This window comes from Heterocephalus glaber, unplaced genomic scaffold (genome assembly GCF_053883595.1).
Source record: "Heterocephalus glaber isolate CG9 unplaced genomic scaffold, H.glaber_assembly_v1.0 deba00000347, whole genome shotgun sequence".
Lineage (NCBI taxonomy): Eukaryota > Metazoa > Chordata > Mammalia > Rodentia > Bathyergidae > Heterocephalus > Heterocephalus glaber.
The window spans coordinates 39,117,384-39,131,277 of NW_028258143.1; the positions used below are offsets into that span (position 1 = coordinate 39,117,384).

Genomic DNA, 13,894 nt, shown 5'->3' on the forward strand with positions numbered 1-13,894 from the left:
AGTAAAACTAGACAAAGGAAGGAAATTTCCACTGGAGTTACCCATTTCCTCTTCCTCTTCCTCTTTCACCTTATAAATAGATTCAAGGTTTATTATTTTGGTCAGCTTTCTTGTTTAGCCTGTGAATATTGTTGCCTCCCCTAAATAGCCATCCAAAGTAAACTTCCCTTTCTCTTCTTATGGCCTGACAACTGCATTTATCCCTACCTAAGCCACTGTTAGCTAGATACTTTTTTTTTTTTTTGGTACCGGAGATCGAACTCAGGACCTTTTACTTGGGAGGCAGGCCCCAGAACCACTGAGCTAAATCCCCGGCCCCCAGCTATATACTTTTTTATAAACTGTCTTGCAACTTTGGGTTTTCTGTTTTTGATGAGGAGGAAATAGTGTTTTTGTTTCTGGTTTTTGCTTTCATCAAAGGAATATTTATTCCGAGAAGGTCAGGGCAGGGGGAAGGACTGTTTCTGTCTAGATCAGAGGAAGAAAATATACAGCATCATATTTAAGTGACAGGTAAGGAATCTTAATTGATGCTTTTAATAAAACATTTCAGAGCAGAAAGCAAGAGCCTACTCTACTTACCAGTTTATTTATTCATCAGTTACTGGCATACCAATGTGCCAAGCCCTGAGAGGATGATACAGCCTCTGTTCTTGGGGCAAGAGACAATCAGGGTGTGTTTTATGTAAGGGCGTGGAGGGTTAGGGACTCAGGTTGCAAAGTGAGGGAAGGCTTCTGGAGGGGGTGATTTTTGAGCTGCATCTTAAGGAAGACCAGGTGAGTTGATTAGGCAGAGGGAGACACCGAAAGCCCGGGCACATGTGGTTTATAAACAGTGTGATGTGTCTGGGTACTGTGGATGGAGTGTGGAGTGCAGCAGGCAACCATAAAAGGGGCCAATGAGAAGGTTAGTTTGGAATCACAGTGAAAAGGAAAAGCCAGGGGAGGTACATATGGGTAAATTTGCAGGTGGCAGAATGGGACAGGAAGTTGGGATGTTACTGTATCAAACCTTGGCCTGGTTTTCTGGGTGAAGTGGGAAGAGAAAGCATTTGCTAAAGCAGGATTGAGGTTAATGATGAAAGTTGCAACAGATGCTGAGGGGTACGGGAGGAGCCTTTTATTTAGGCTATTGAGGAACTTTTTGGGTCCATGGATTCCAGTGCGGTGGCATCTTGCTGTGCGGTGATACGACTTCTCTGTGTGATCTTTGGGCCTGGAGTGTAGATGAGAAAGAGCTGAGTCCTGAAGCCTGGTGCTAAGTCCCCTGATGTGGCCAAAGAAGGCTGTAGCTTATTGAGGGTGCTGGCAGAGGGGGAAGTTTGATGACTGGCATAGGTCTGTGAGGTCAGGAAATGAAAAAGAAGAGGACACTCAAAGGCCACCAAAAAGTGAGGATCCAGGAGAGAAGGAGTATGAGGGCAGGAGTGTGGTCATCAACCATGAGCGCCAGACCCCTATGAGGTGTGGTCCTGGGAATGATAAGCTAGACTCGGGGCCGGAGTTTGGAGCAAGTGCACCCGTAGTGGCAACATTGCCATCACTTATTGACCTCAGGCTGGCTGTGCTTTGAGCTGTCGGTTCAACAGCCCCACAAACAGTATTACTGCCGTTATCCCCACTGATATGTGAGGCAACCAAGGCCCAGAGACTGGAAGAAATTATTCCAGGTCACACAGTAAACAGTGGAGTTGGGCTCTAATCTAGATTTTCCTGTGTCCTTGTTCTTTCAGGAGCTGACTTTTGGGTAAGATTTCTCAGGAGAAAGTCCAGAAAATTGTGATCTCAGGACTCACCCCACCTTTCCCAGTGAATGAGAATCTACCAGAAAATAGGTAGGTCTCAGCTTAGAAGTGGGGTAGAAGGTGGTATGACTGTGAGTAGTGAGAGCCCCAAAGGAGGGGGAATTTTCACCTGTGGTTAGAAGACAAACAGGCTGCAGAAATGTCCAGTTCTCTGCTTGCTTGGAGCTGCACTTAAGTTAGCACCTCAGGGTGGTGAGACTGTCATGACCAGAAGAGGAGTTAGTGCTTAATGGTTCCAGAGCTTCCATGGGAGGAGATGAAAAAGTTCTGTGGATTGATGGTGATGGTTGCAGTATGGTGTAAATATGCTTTGTGTCACTGAACTGTCTGCTTAAAAATAGTTAAAGTAGTGAATTTTATGTCTGTTTTACCACACAGAAAAAGACACAGTAGGATGAGGGAATGATAATCACTACTGTTTACAGAACCTTTTCCTGGTACAAAGTGGGCACTTACTAAATACTTGAATGTGTGCTAGGGTTTTTGCTAAGTGTTTTTCATGTGTTTTCATTTAATCCTTACTTTAAGAGATGAGGTAAACCCCACTGTACAGATGAAGAGTCTCAGGTTTAAGGAGATTAGGCAACTTGCTGAAGGTTATACATTGGGAAATGGTGGAGGCTGGGCACTACCAGATCCTGACCCCCATCACCCCTGCCTGTAAACCCTAGGAAACTGAACAACAGAAAGAAGCCTCCAGAGGCTTCGGGGGAGGACAAGGAGATTGAGGGTTGTTGACAAGGAAGGGCTGAGGTAGGGAAATGCTGAGGGCTGGGTCAGAACGGGGAGCAGTGGGACTACAGGGGTCAGAAGTCCAATGGAAGGGATTGTCCTCCTGTGTCCAGGCTGAGTATGCGCTGTGATAGAACTGGTGGGAAGTCCAGCAGGGGTTGGAAAAGAAGTATGAAGGCTCAGGGTTGGGGAGTTGGTGCCATCTGTGGACACCTTGTTGCCAGAAGATTCTTTTCAGACAAAGGCCTGCAGTGGGAAGGGCTAGAGGTATGGACAGTGTGGAGCGGACAGTGTGGAGCAGCTCGGCCTGTTCCTTCTTTGTTCATCTTCCTCTTCCTCTTCCTGTCTACCTGACCTGCCTGAGGGGAGCCACATGCCTATTGGGTCTGAAGTCAGCACACCCGATGCTGAATTGAGGCACATGGGTAAAGACAGGAAAGAGGAGGAAGAGGACTGAATATTTTTGTAATGCTGACAGTGCAAATCCCACAGGTAAGGTCAAATCTTGGCCAACTACCTGGATTTGTAGGTGATCAGCAAACTGCAGTTATTTGGCCACAGATTTTCTTTCTTTTTAGGAGAATGGTATGAAATACTTATGTTAGGAAATGGATCATATCTGGTTCCTCAGGAAAATTTTTGAGGTTGTAATGTAAAATTCTCAAGGCATGTCCTGCCTTCAGTGATGACCAGTAGTTTTTGTCATGCCCGCCCCCCTCACCGTGCAGGGCTGTCTCAGATATTTAGATTTAATGAGGTGTCTGTGAGATGATCTAAACTGTTTATAAGGGAAGTGGTCTCTTGAGAGTTCCTGTTATCATTTTATTTCATGTGTTTAGTTTGGATTCAGCAGGATTCTTTGATTATCCTTCTGGTGACTTTAAATTCTGGGCAGAAAGGCAGGCTGAGCAGTGATTTTTGTGACAATGGAGAGGATGCTCTGTGATTATATAATAATTTTAAATAAATAAAAGGATGTCTTATGACAGGTCCTGTAAGGCAACCCAGGAACAGCATCATTGGGGATTAAGTTGCACTGTAGTTGAATTTTGCAGCCGACACTGCAGTCCAAGTCAGCTGTAACCTCCAGGTGTAACTAGACCTTCATCAACATCACTGAAAGGTGCTGGGTGGATCCACAGCACGTGTCTCCATCAGAAGTCGTTTTCAGAACCTGGTACCTGGTTGTGCTGTTTTTGCCCAGTGTCTGGCTGGATCCATAGAGCTTTACAACAAGGAAAGGTAGAGGATGTGTGTGTGCGCTCACTGCTGCCATGTTCTCATTGAGTCTCATCAACTAAGAGTTTATGGGGGACTAGGTGGAATTTGCCTTTAAAATAGGACAAAGGTAATGATAAATAAGTTTGCCCTTCATTTTGGGAAATAATAATGGCTAACATTGTACTGACTGGTTATCTTCTGTGCTTTCTTGGAATTACCTAATCAGCTGCTTGGAAACAGGGTTTTGTCCTTACTGTGTCCTTCAGCCTAGCACAGTGCCTAGTGCTGTGAGTGTACCAGTGAATGAACTTACTGTGGATAAAGGTTCCAAGGAACTGAGAGGAAGCACTGCTTGTCCAAAGCTGCACATAGTAATAATTTGATTCCTCGAGAATCTGTACATGAAGAAAGTGAAAGTCAAGAGAATAGTAGTTTTCCTTTAGAACCTCCTCATTGAAAACAGTTTTAGAGGAGTCTTGAGTTATACAAAAGTAAAAATGTCTTTCTGTTAAGAAGTACTAATTCTTACAGTTAATTTTTATTAGTCATATAGTTTTATATTTCATAATCATAATGCAGATTAAATGAGTCCTAGAACAGTGCCTGTACTTTGTATGGGCTGTGTTTGAAAATTTGTCTTGAATGTTATTTATTTTTTAAAGGATATTTGAGTGCTCACTTTTAATTTTGAAGTAAAGACAAAAATGTTTCTTTTAACTATGGCATTTTGTTTTAAGAGAAGACTTGAGTTTAAAAATATACTTAATAAATACTAGGAAAGCCAAGAGTGAGGTCTGATTTTAGTAATAAGAACATTACTGTCTAAGCACTACCTAATAGTTATATACCTGTGCAAATCTGTCAAAATGAAATGCATCAATCTGTGTAGCTAATATGCCCTAGTAAGAGATTTGTATGGGGGGAAATATTACATGGATATGGGATATTTTCTCATGCAAACAACTAGAATACAACATTTTAGTTGGAATTGTTCATAGAATACCAAGAAAATCTAGAGTCCTCTAAAAAAAAGTATACATACTTCAGGAAAAGAAAAACTTGTATAAATATTTTAACACTAAATTTATTGAACTGGACTGCCCCAGCCTCCTAAGTAGCTGGGACTACAGGTGCATGCCACCAAGACAGGCTAGCCCTGTACTCTTTCAACACTTTAAAATTTTATTTTATTTTGGTAGGATTTTAAACAATTCTATCAGTAAAATACTTTTTGCTCACATCTGCAACATTTGTACATCTATAAATTATAATCATATGCTTGCTTAGTAATGAGGTGTTTGGTTTATAGGATACACAAAAATAGAGATAAAAGAATGAGACAAGTAAGCATGATTAGAAATTTTAATAGTTCCTTTCCCTACCCTCAGAGATCACCTGCCTCCCTCTGCTTAGGAAGCATCTGGTTTAGAAAGACAGTAATCTAGAGGAGGAAAAACACAGCACCCTTGGAAGGAGGGTTTGTTGATTTTTGGAGTGGTATGTGGATGAGAAATAGACAGAGGTAAACTGTCAGGCAGATTGAATGTAAGATGACTGGGGAGAAAACCAGAAAGTTCTCCCTGGCCATCTGTCTAAAAATGTTGGTGAGGTATCATGAACCAAATTCCTGAGGATTAAAGTGTCCCCACTAAATTGTCAGACCATTTCCTCTCAACTGATAATGCTTGACACTCTAGAATAGAAGGAAAAAAACTTTATACAGAATATATGCAGAATGCCTTTTAAATTTAAAAGATTTCAATTATTTGAAAGGAATAATTTGAATGGAGTGGTAAAGAAGCCAAGTTAACCATTTGGGTGAGAAAGTGGAAGAAAGATGAAATTTCTGGACTTAGGGTTGGTGAGTTGTGGGTAGATAGAGGTACTGAGGAAAGACAGGGTGGAGGCTGACCAAGAACTCTGGAAAGGCAGGAGCACACCTGGAGTGGAATATTTGTTCTGGATTATTTGCTGGTAAATTAGTCTTAGTTTCCCCACAGCCAACATTTTCTAAGGTTGTCAAATTCTTTACCTATTTATGGGTTCAAAAGATCACATGAATAGAAGTTATTGGGGTAAGCTATCCTCTGCTTATCTGGGGAGAGTTCTGTAGCAGGACTCCATGGCACAGCCCTTTAGCCTTCCACACCAACTGGTGGTAAGAAATGTGGATTTATCTGGGACAATGGATTGGGCAAACTGATGGTCTATAGTTTGCTGCTGATGTTAGGGACTCAGTTTACTGAAATAAAAGCTGACAATTTCAGACAGATGTAGAATTCGAATTGTTGTTGCTTTTTTTTTTGAGACAAGGTCTCACGATGTAATTCAGACTGACCTTGAACTCACTATGTAACACGGGCTGACCTCAAACTTGCAGCAAACTTCCTGCCTCAGCCTCCAGAGTTCTGGGATTACAGGCATGGCTTGAAATTATTGTTAATTGAAGAACTGAAAGCAGGCTGGAGAAATAAATGATAGATTGCCCAAAGCTTCATTTTATTTGAGAGTATTTAAAACAATGTACTTAGATCTTAAAAGAATATGGAATTCCACAGCATTTCAATAGTGATGAGATTTTATGTACTATTTACAGATAAAATATTTAAGTGTTATTAGGGTATTTTTAGCATAAGTATTTCATAATAATCAAGAAAAGAGCCTCTTCTGGAAGTAGGTGGGCCAGATATTAAAGAACCAAAGGAAATAGCAAATACGGACCTCTGCTGGTCACTGTGCATTCTTTCAGCAACTTCTTGGAAGATGGGCTATATGGAGTCCTAGTCTATGGCAATATTCAGTTCTGGAGAAATTTTCTTAAATGAGAGACATAAGTACTACCAGAGAATACTAGTAGTAAGTATTCCTATCCTTACTTTTTGATAAAAAGACCTAGTCACTTTTGTTAACTAATTTACCGATGTGTTTGTTGCTTAGATGAGGAAAAACTGAGAAAGTATGATACAGTAGTTGGCAAATCTTCGTAGTGGCAGAGTTAGAGTAGAAACTGATAAAATAAGGATTTGGGGTGGCTGTGTGGCCTTGAGTGAGGTGACCCCCTGAAGGAGTGAGTCAGGGAAAAGTCCTGCTGATTCTAGAAGTGTTACGCTGTGGGACAGTGCAAGCCTGCCCTTCCTCACCTTTTGAATGGGAGGTTCAGAGAGGGCCTGGCCTCATTCTTTGTACAGTAAAGAAGGACTTAGTATCAACACGTGGCTCTGATGTACAGAAGACAATCTGCAAAATCCTGTTTCAAGGATAGGGGAAGGGAACAACATTCAGAACTGTGTAGTTGTGGAAATGAAGGAGGAGCTTTAAAAAAATGGATGATGTTTGGGAGATCACTTTTTCACATTGCATCTTAATTTCCTCACCTGAAAATGAGAAAAAAACTTACTGGAAAAATCTCCTAAAGCCCCTGTTGGTTCTGGCTGAGTAAGTCCAATTTGAATAGATGAGGATGGGAGGGAACATTTATTTAACAGTGCCTACTTTGTACATTCCAGGTGCTTTATGTGCCATAATCCCCTTAATTCCTCATTATTTCGTTTGCTCTATAAATCACACCCATAAGGTAGGGATATCACACTTTTCATTTTACAAGTGAGGGTGAGTAGTAGAATAGACCATGTGCATAGCTACTGAGAACTAAGTGGCTGAGCAGGGCTACACTGAGAAATGGTCCTAACAGTAGTAATTCATTGAAAGTTTGGAACAAAATGAAAAAGTCGGTGTTGTCGGAATTACAGTTGTTCTGTTTTTTACTTCTATTTTCCCACAGGTGACTTAGAAATAAAATAAGCTTTTTAAAGATAGCAAGATCTTAAATAGGAAATGCTTTTTTTTTTCCTTTTCCTGATTACTGGGATTTGAGGTGGGGATGATAAATGATATCAAGTTTTTCATGTCTGAATTCTGAACCAGTTCTGAGGAAAGAAGACACACAGTCAGACTGTACTTTTTTTTTTTAACACATTGAACTAAAACTGGAGAATATGACTTAAATGTAAAAAAAAAAAAGGTTTCAGTGTGTGTTAGTTTATAATTTTCTGTTGCAATAACAAAATACTTGAGACTGGGTAATTTAAAAGAACGGAAGTTTGTTTGACAGTTCTGGAGGCTGAGAAGTCAAGAGTGAGGTGTGCACAACTGGTTGGCATCTGGCGAGTGCCTTCTTGTTGCATCATAATGTGGCAGAGGGCATCACATGGCAAGACAAACCAAGTATGCCAGCCCTCTGTCTTCCTCTTCTGATAAAGTCTCTAATACCATCCTGGGGGCCCCACTCTCACAACTTTATCTAATCCTAATTAATTCCCAAAGGCTTCTTCTCCCAAATAGCATTAAGATATGAATATGGGGTTTAAGTAAGTTTTTAATGCATGAACTTTTGGAGGACACATTCAAACCGTAGTATGAGCCATCAGTGAGCTTCCTAACACTGTACTAAATTTCATGATAGACAGACTTGCCTGTTTGCTCACTGGCAGTGCTGGACTGTCAGGGCTTCCTCCTGTGAAGCTGCTCTTGTATAGCCAGAAGGTTTACCAAGCCTTGAGCGTGTGCTTCTGGAGGGAGTTGGCATTCAGCAAGGAGGAGGGCAGAGCTGGGCCTTGTCCCTAATGTCTGTTCCTAAGCTTTGTGGATTAAGAAGTCACTAGGGTTTCTAGCAAGGGAGAGACCCAGATGGTGAGTTAGAGGGATGCTTTCCTCATAAAGGAGTAGGAACTAGGCAGACCCTTGACTTCCAGTAATAACTGCTGTTCTGTTCCCAAAGCTAACATCGTTTGGATAAATTGCTTTCTTCTGCTTGAGATACCAGCTTTTGTAAAAGTGAACTTGGCTTAAATAACAACACAGAACCCCTAAGCTTGCTGTTGCCAAAGCCTGTGCTGCTATGGTTTCTATTTTAGTAGAAGTCAGAGTGAAATATTCTGGCATATTTCATTTACTCAGTATTCTAAAGGTGACACTGTATGTGACTAATAGCAGTGTCTTTGAATATATGCCTTTGGAACCATAAAACTCCTTGATATTTCCAGTTTTGGGGGGAGATGGTTAATGGAGAATGCGATTTAAAAATTTGGTGGATGCTTAAATAAGAAAATATTACAGTAAAAGACATATACCACACATTTTTGTCAGAATACTCCCCCTCACTTTTGTATATGTGCTGCCGAAGTGAGCACACTCCCCCTCACTTTGAACATACAAATCCCGTTGTTCTTGGCACTTCATGAAGCACTTCTGGAGTTCCTCTGTTGTGAGTGTCTTTTCGTGGCTGCCCTGATGTCCTGAATAGATTCAAAACACTTAATAGCAATTTCTGTCAAATAAAAAACATTAAGGTGTGTCCTCATCCACCTTATTCACTGGATCTGGCACTATTTAACTTTTGGCCCTTCCCCAAAGTAAAAATAACTCTGAAAGATAAATGTGTTGAATTGATTCAGGATACCCAGGTGGTAGGTCAGCTAAAGACCCTCATGAAAGAGGACTTTCAGCATTGCTTCAGAAAGTGGCAAGGCAAAGGGGGAGTATTTGAGGGAATAATAGCAATGTCTTTTACTGTAATACATTTTTAAAAATTTAAACATTTCATTGTATTTATTGATCACATTGCGTAGGTAGAAGACTATGTAAACAAAAACTGCCCCCTTTTACTGTACTCATTGAAGTTTCTGTCCTGCAAGAAACCCAATTTTAGAGTCATGCTTTCCCCTCACACACTATTTTTTCATAACAGGGATGGAAGCTACTCAGATCAAAATTTTTTGTTGGCAACTGGCTTGTCAATTTCTGAAGCAATGTTTTTAGTCAACGACAAGTAAAGCAAATTTGCCCAACTAAATTATTCATAAGAATTATAAAACTTGTCATTTAGAATGGATGTTGGTATATTCAGGTCACTTAGGCTGTGGTTAAAAATAAAATGACCTAAATATATAGCTCTAGTTTCTTTTTTTTTTAAAAGGAAAGTTTAAGCTTTTAATTTTTGTTTGACATTGGATTCTAATTCTGTTTCTATGGGGAATGTAAGTAGCTACTCCCTCAGTGTTCTAAATAAAGGGAAATTCTTCTCTTGTTGGTTTCTCATAGTATATGTAGCTCTATTTTTTAAAGAAAGATTATATAAATATTGTTTCCTTTTTGATATGTGAGTGGTATATATATGAATGATAGAGAAACTAGAGAAGGTTGTGAGCAAGTGACTCTGCAAGAAAAACTGAAAATAATTTGTTAATTGTTCTGATCACTCCTTTTATACTTGAAGGAGCAGTTGAAATATGAACTTGTTCCAATCTGTTTTGGGGTGGTAACTAGAGCATAAAATAGTGAGATCAATTATGTATTTAAAGAGATGAAATAGGTAACATATTTAAGGCATATTGTTTTCTGTTTGCTGGACAAAGCAGGGCAGCTATGTCATATTTCTGCAGTAAAATTGTGTTCTGAGAGAGTAAGAGAAAGAATAACACATCCTCATGGACCCACAATTCACAGAGCATGCATAAGAATATTTATCAAACTCTCATTTGTCCCAGGAAAAGGGAAAAGTCCTATTTTAAAAGTTGGTTCAGCTTTTTTTCTTTCTTCTCTTGGTTCTTGACTGATAAGCAGAGAACTTGGTATTTTTGTTTTATGCCTACTCCTCTGGGGTTCATAGCAGTGTGGCAAATTTGCAAGGCGCACTATATTCTATATGTTCCTCATGCTGGTGAGGTGGTGAGATTTTTTGCAGGAGAAGGCAGAGTTTGAGTTTCCTCCTGTAAGCTCACTGTGCAGGATTGCTTGCATAGCCGTTGGATTTGTGGGATGCTTATTTGCTTGAAGACTGTCCTATGTCCACTTGATAGAAGAGGAACCTGGGCACCTGGCCTGAGGACCAGGTTGTACTGATTGTGAGGCCACCTTTGTTGCTAAGCTGCTTTGCTAAAGCTGCTGTACAAAGTGTCACAAATTGGATGCATTACCAATGCAAAGTTAGCATCTCTCTGTTGTGGAGAATAAGAGTCCATGGGCAGGCTTGGTTCTTTCTGAGGCCTGTGAGGACAGGATCCATTGCAAGCCTCTCTCCTTGGCTTGAGGTGGGTATCTTCTCCTCATGTCTTCCCTCTATTCCTGTCTGTCCCTGTGTCCACATTTTCCCTTTTTATACAGATACCACCACACTGAATTGGGGCCCACCCCAATGACCTCATTTTTACATGATTACCTTTTTATAAATACTTTTCCTCTAAATAAGGTTGCATCCTAAGATACTGGGCACTGGGACTTCATCATGAATTTGGAGGGGAAGGGGCAAAATTTAACCCGTAATAGCAGGATCTGGGATTGCAGTTTCTTTCTGTTTCTTAACTTCATTGCTTCCCCTGCCCTGTTTAATAGATGGTTGATAAATTTGTTGTTTGGTTTACATGCAGCTTGGACAGGAAGGCCAAATTTTCCCCTCAAAGAAGTACCTCCTTCTCGCCTTCATTTTTCTGCCATACTGATTTATAGAGGGGGGCCGTTTCTTAGATGGTAGCACTTTTGTCTGAGACAGTTTGTCAGTGAATTTTAAAAAACATTTATCTTTTTGTTTGATCCTTGGAGTATAAAAATACTTGTCATTTGATGTACACATTGGTTTGAAAGAGGACAAATTATAGACTTTGCCTATGATCTTTTCCCTTTTTTTTGGAACAGTTTGTGCCCTTGAAGGGGAAAATGATCATTGTTTGAGGGTTTATTATATAGGACATACAACTACCTGGGGACTCGATGTTTTAACTGTTAGGCAGCTGTGGATATCAAGGTACCAGGTGGTTCTCACACCCAAGTTTGAGTTGGTATTCAGGATGTAATATTTACAACTATATAAGTATTAAAATACTATGCTGTATCACTTTGGATTTTTACTAATTTAAAAATCTTTTATACTAAACAACGTTTGCACCCCAAAGGCACTTGTTTTTTAAGGAACTTCCAAAATATAGGGAAATTTATCCTTGGAACTAGGTGAAGATTGTAAACTCATAGGAGATGGTCCTCTGTCAATGTTAGGAAATAAATACTTGCAGGGGATCCAAGTTGGAAGATTGTGAACACATACTAGATATACTCGTTTTGTGTGTCTCAGGTTAACTGCAGTTTTCAAAGTAATCTTAAGTTTGTTTTCATTTTACCTGTGATTTTCTTTTTTTTTTTTTTTAAGATGCCTTAGAAAGTGGCAGCATGTAGAAATGTAAAAATAAAGATCCTGATTTGGGACAGTTTGGGACATTCCCTTGTATATGTTAATTTATAGCCTGCTTTTCTCAGTGTGTAGGTGCATTTTGAATTTGTGTTTTTTGAGACAGGGTCTCACTGTGTAGTTTAGGCTGGCCTGTAACTTACTATGTAGCCCATACTGGCCTTGAACTTGTGATGATCCTCCTGCCTCAGCCTCCCCAGTGCTGGAATTACAGGCGGGTGCCACCACACCCAGCTGCCTGTGTATTATGAATACTGTTACAGAAGAAGTGTGAATTAAAACCTTGTCAGGGTTGCCCAGCATCCTACAGTTCAAAGACAACCAGTTGCGTGGTGCTTGGCAGGAAGCTTCCCATTTTGTGTATTTATTGAGGGAAAAGAGAATGAGGAGTCTGTGAAGCATTTTATAATCAAAGAAGAATGGCCCAACTGCTGTAGTCAGGTACTAAGTTGATCTTGACAGCCTCATACTGTATTTGTACATACTCATTCCCAGGAGGCTTCCATATCCAAAAGAAAGGCCACTGTTGTGACACAGCTGTTAAAATAGTTAATATTGTTTTCCCCAAGATACTATGGGATGTGCTTTATGTAGCTTCTGAACAATGAATTTATAGTGCATTTGGGTGTCTTTGGGATCATTGACACCTGAATTGTAGCAAATAGTTTAATTTATGTAAGCTAGAACAATTCTTTTAGAATTTTGGAAAAATATTTAACAAAATTGGCATTCTGATTCTTAAGTGTGCCAGTTACTGGCATTAAATATTTACACTGTTTTGTAACCATCACAATCACCCATTTCAAATTTTTCATCATCCCAAAAAGAAATCTGTGAAACCATAGCTCTGTATTCCCCTCCCTCCAGTCTTCTCTATCTAACCTTTACTCCTCTTTCTGTCTCTATGAATGTGCTGGTTTTGGTATCTCAGATAGTGGAATCATATATTTGTCCCTTTGTGTCTGGTAGCTCTAGTTATCCTTAAGTTATATCTGTACAGCTTTCACTGTACACCATTTCGTTTTTGATCATAACATAATTTGGCAGATTAACTGTAGAATATTAAAGCTCTGGGGCAGAAATTGGAAACTCTTATGCCTTGAGGGCCACAAGGTAGTAACATGTAATATTTATAGAGCAGTTACTGTGTACCAGGCACAGCTCCAAGCACTTTGCAGGTAATAACACATTCACCCTCACACCAGCCTTGTGAAGCTGAGAGTATTAATAATACCCAAGTTTCACAGATAGGAAGCTGAAGCTCAGAGAGGTAAATTGCTTGCTTGAGATAATAACATGGCGAGAATGTGGCAGAGCAGGGATTCCAGCTCAGCAATAGGCTGCAAAGCCCAAGCTCCTGCAAGCCCCTTGATTCTTTCTAGGTGCCCAGGGCTAGACAAAGGGAAATGGCAGAAGCCCAGGCAGCCCAGGAGGGAGCAGAAGGCGAATGGCAGCCAGTCTGACCCTCAGTCTTGAGGTTGGGATTAAGGTGGAGGAATAGAGATTCTGTTCAGATACCCTCAGGGTTGCTAAATGGGGGTGCAGGCCCGATTCTGCTGCCCCTTCCACGGTGTGAAGAAAGGTTAGACATCCTTATTCATGTGTACTCTACTGATTTCTAAGTGTGGATGACCTAATTCAGTTAAAACAAAGCATGTGGGCCAGACGGCTTATCTGTGGTCAGCTAGTTTGAGACCTTTGCTCTGAAGTTTCAGGATGACCTTTTTCTCATCCAGATCCTTCAGCAGTTTGCAGGGCTTCTGCCCCCATGCTTGTTACTTGCCATTGTTTGGACCCTGAGGCAGGGTCTTGCCGATCTTTGCTTCCCCAGCTGCAACTTTGATATAGCAATTTTCAGTAAATGTGTGCTGAGTGATGAGTCTTTGCAGCAATCATGATT

At 40.5% G+C, this 13,894-nt stretch overlaps 1 protein-coding gene across 12 annotated transcripts in view; it reads left to right on the forward strand.

Annotated features, from left to right (window-relative positions):
- Tanc1 (tetratricopeptide repeat, ankyrin repeat and coiled-coil containing 1) overlaps nt 1–13,894 on the forward strand; it is a 250,878-nt gene that overhangs the window by 36,363 nt on the left and 200,621 nt on the right. For 4 of the 12 annotated variants that reach the window (XM_004835896.3, XM_021265973.2, XM_087199234.1 and 1 more), the window contains exon 2: nt 1,734–1,835. The exons of the other annotated variants lie outside the window; for them this stretch is intronic. The gene's annotated coding sequence lies outside the window, so the exon portion shown is untranslated. The remainder of the gene's footprint in view (nt 1–1,733; nt 1,836–13,894) is intronic. 12 annotated transcript variants of the gene reach the window in all.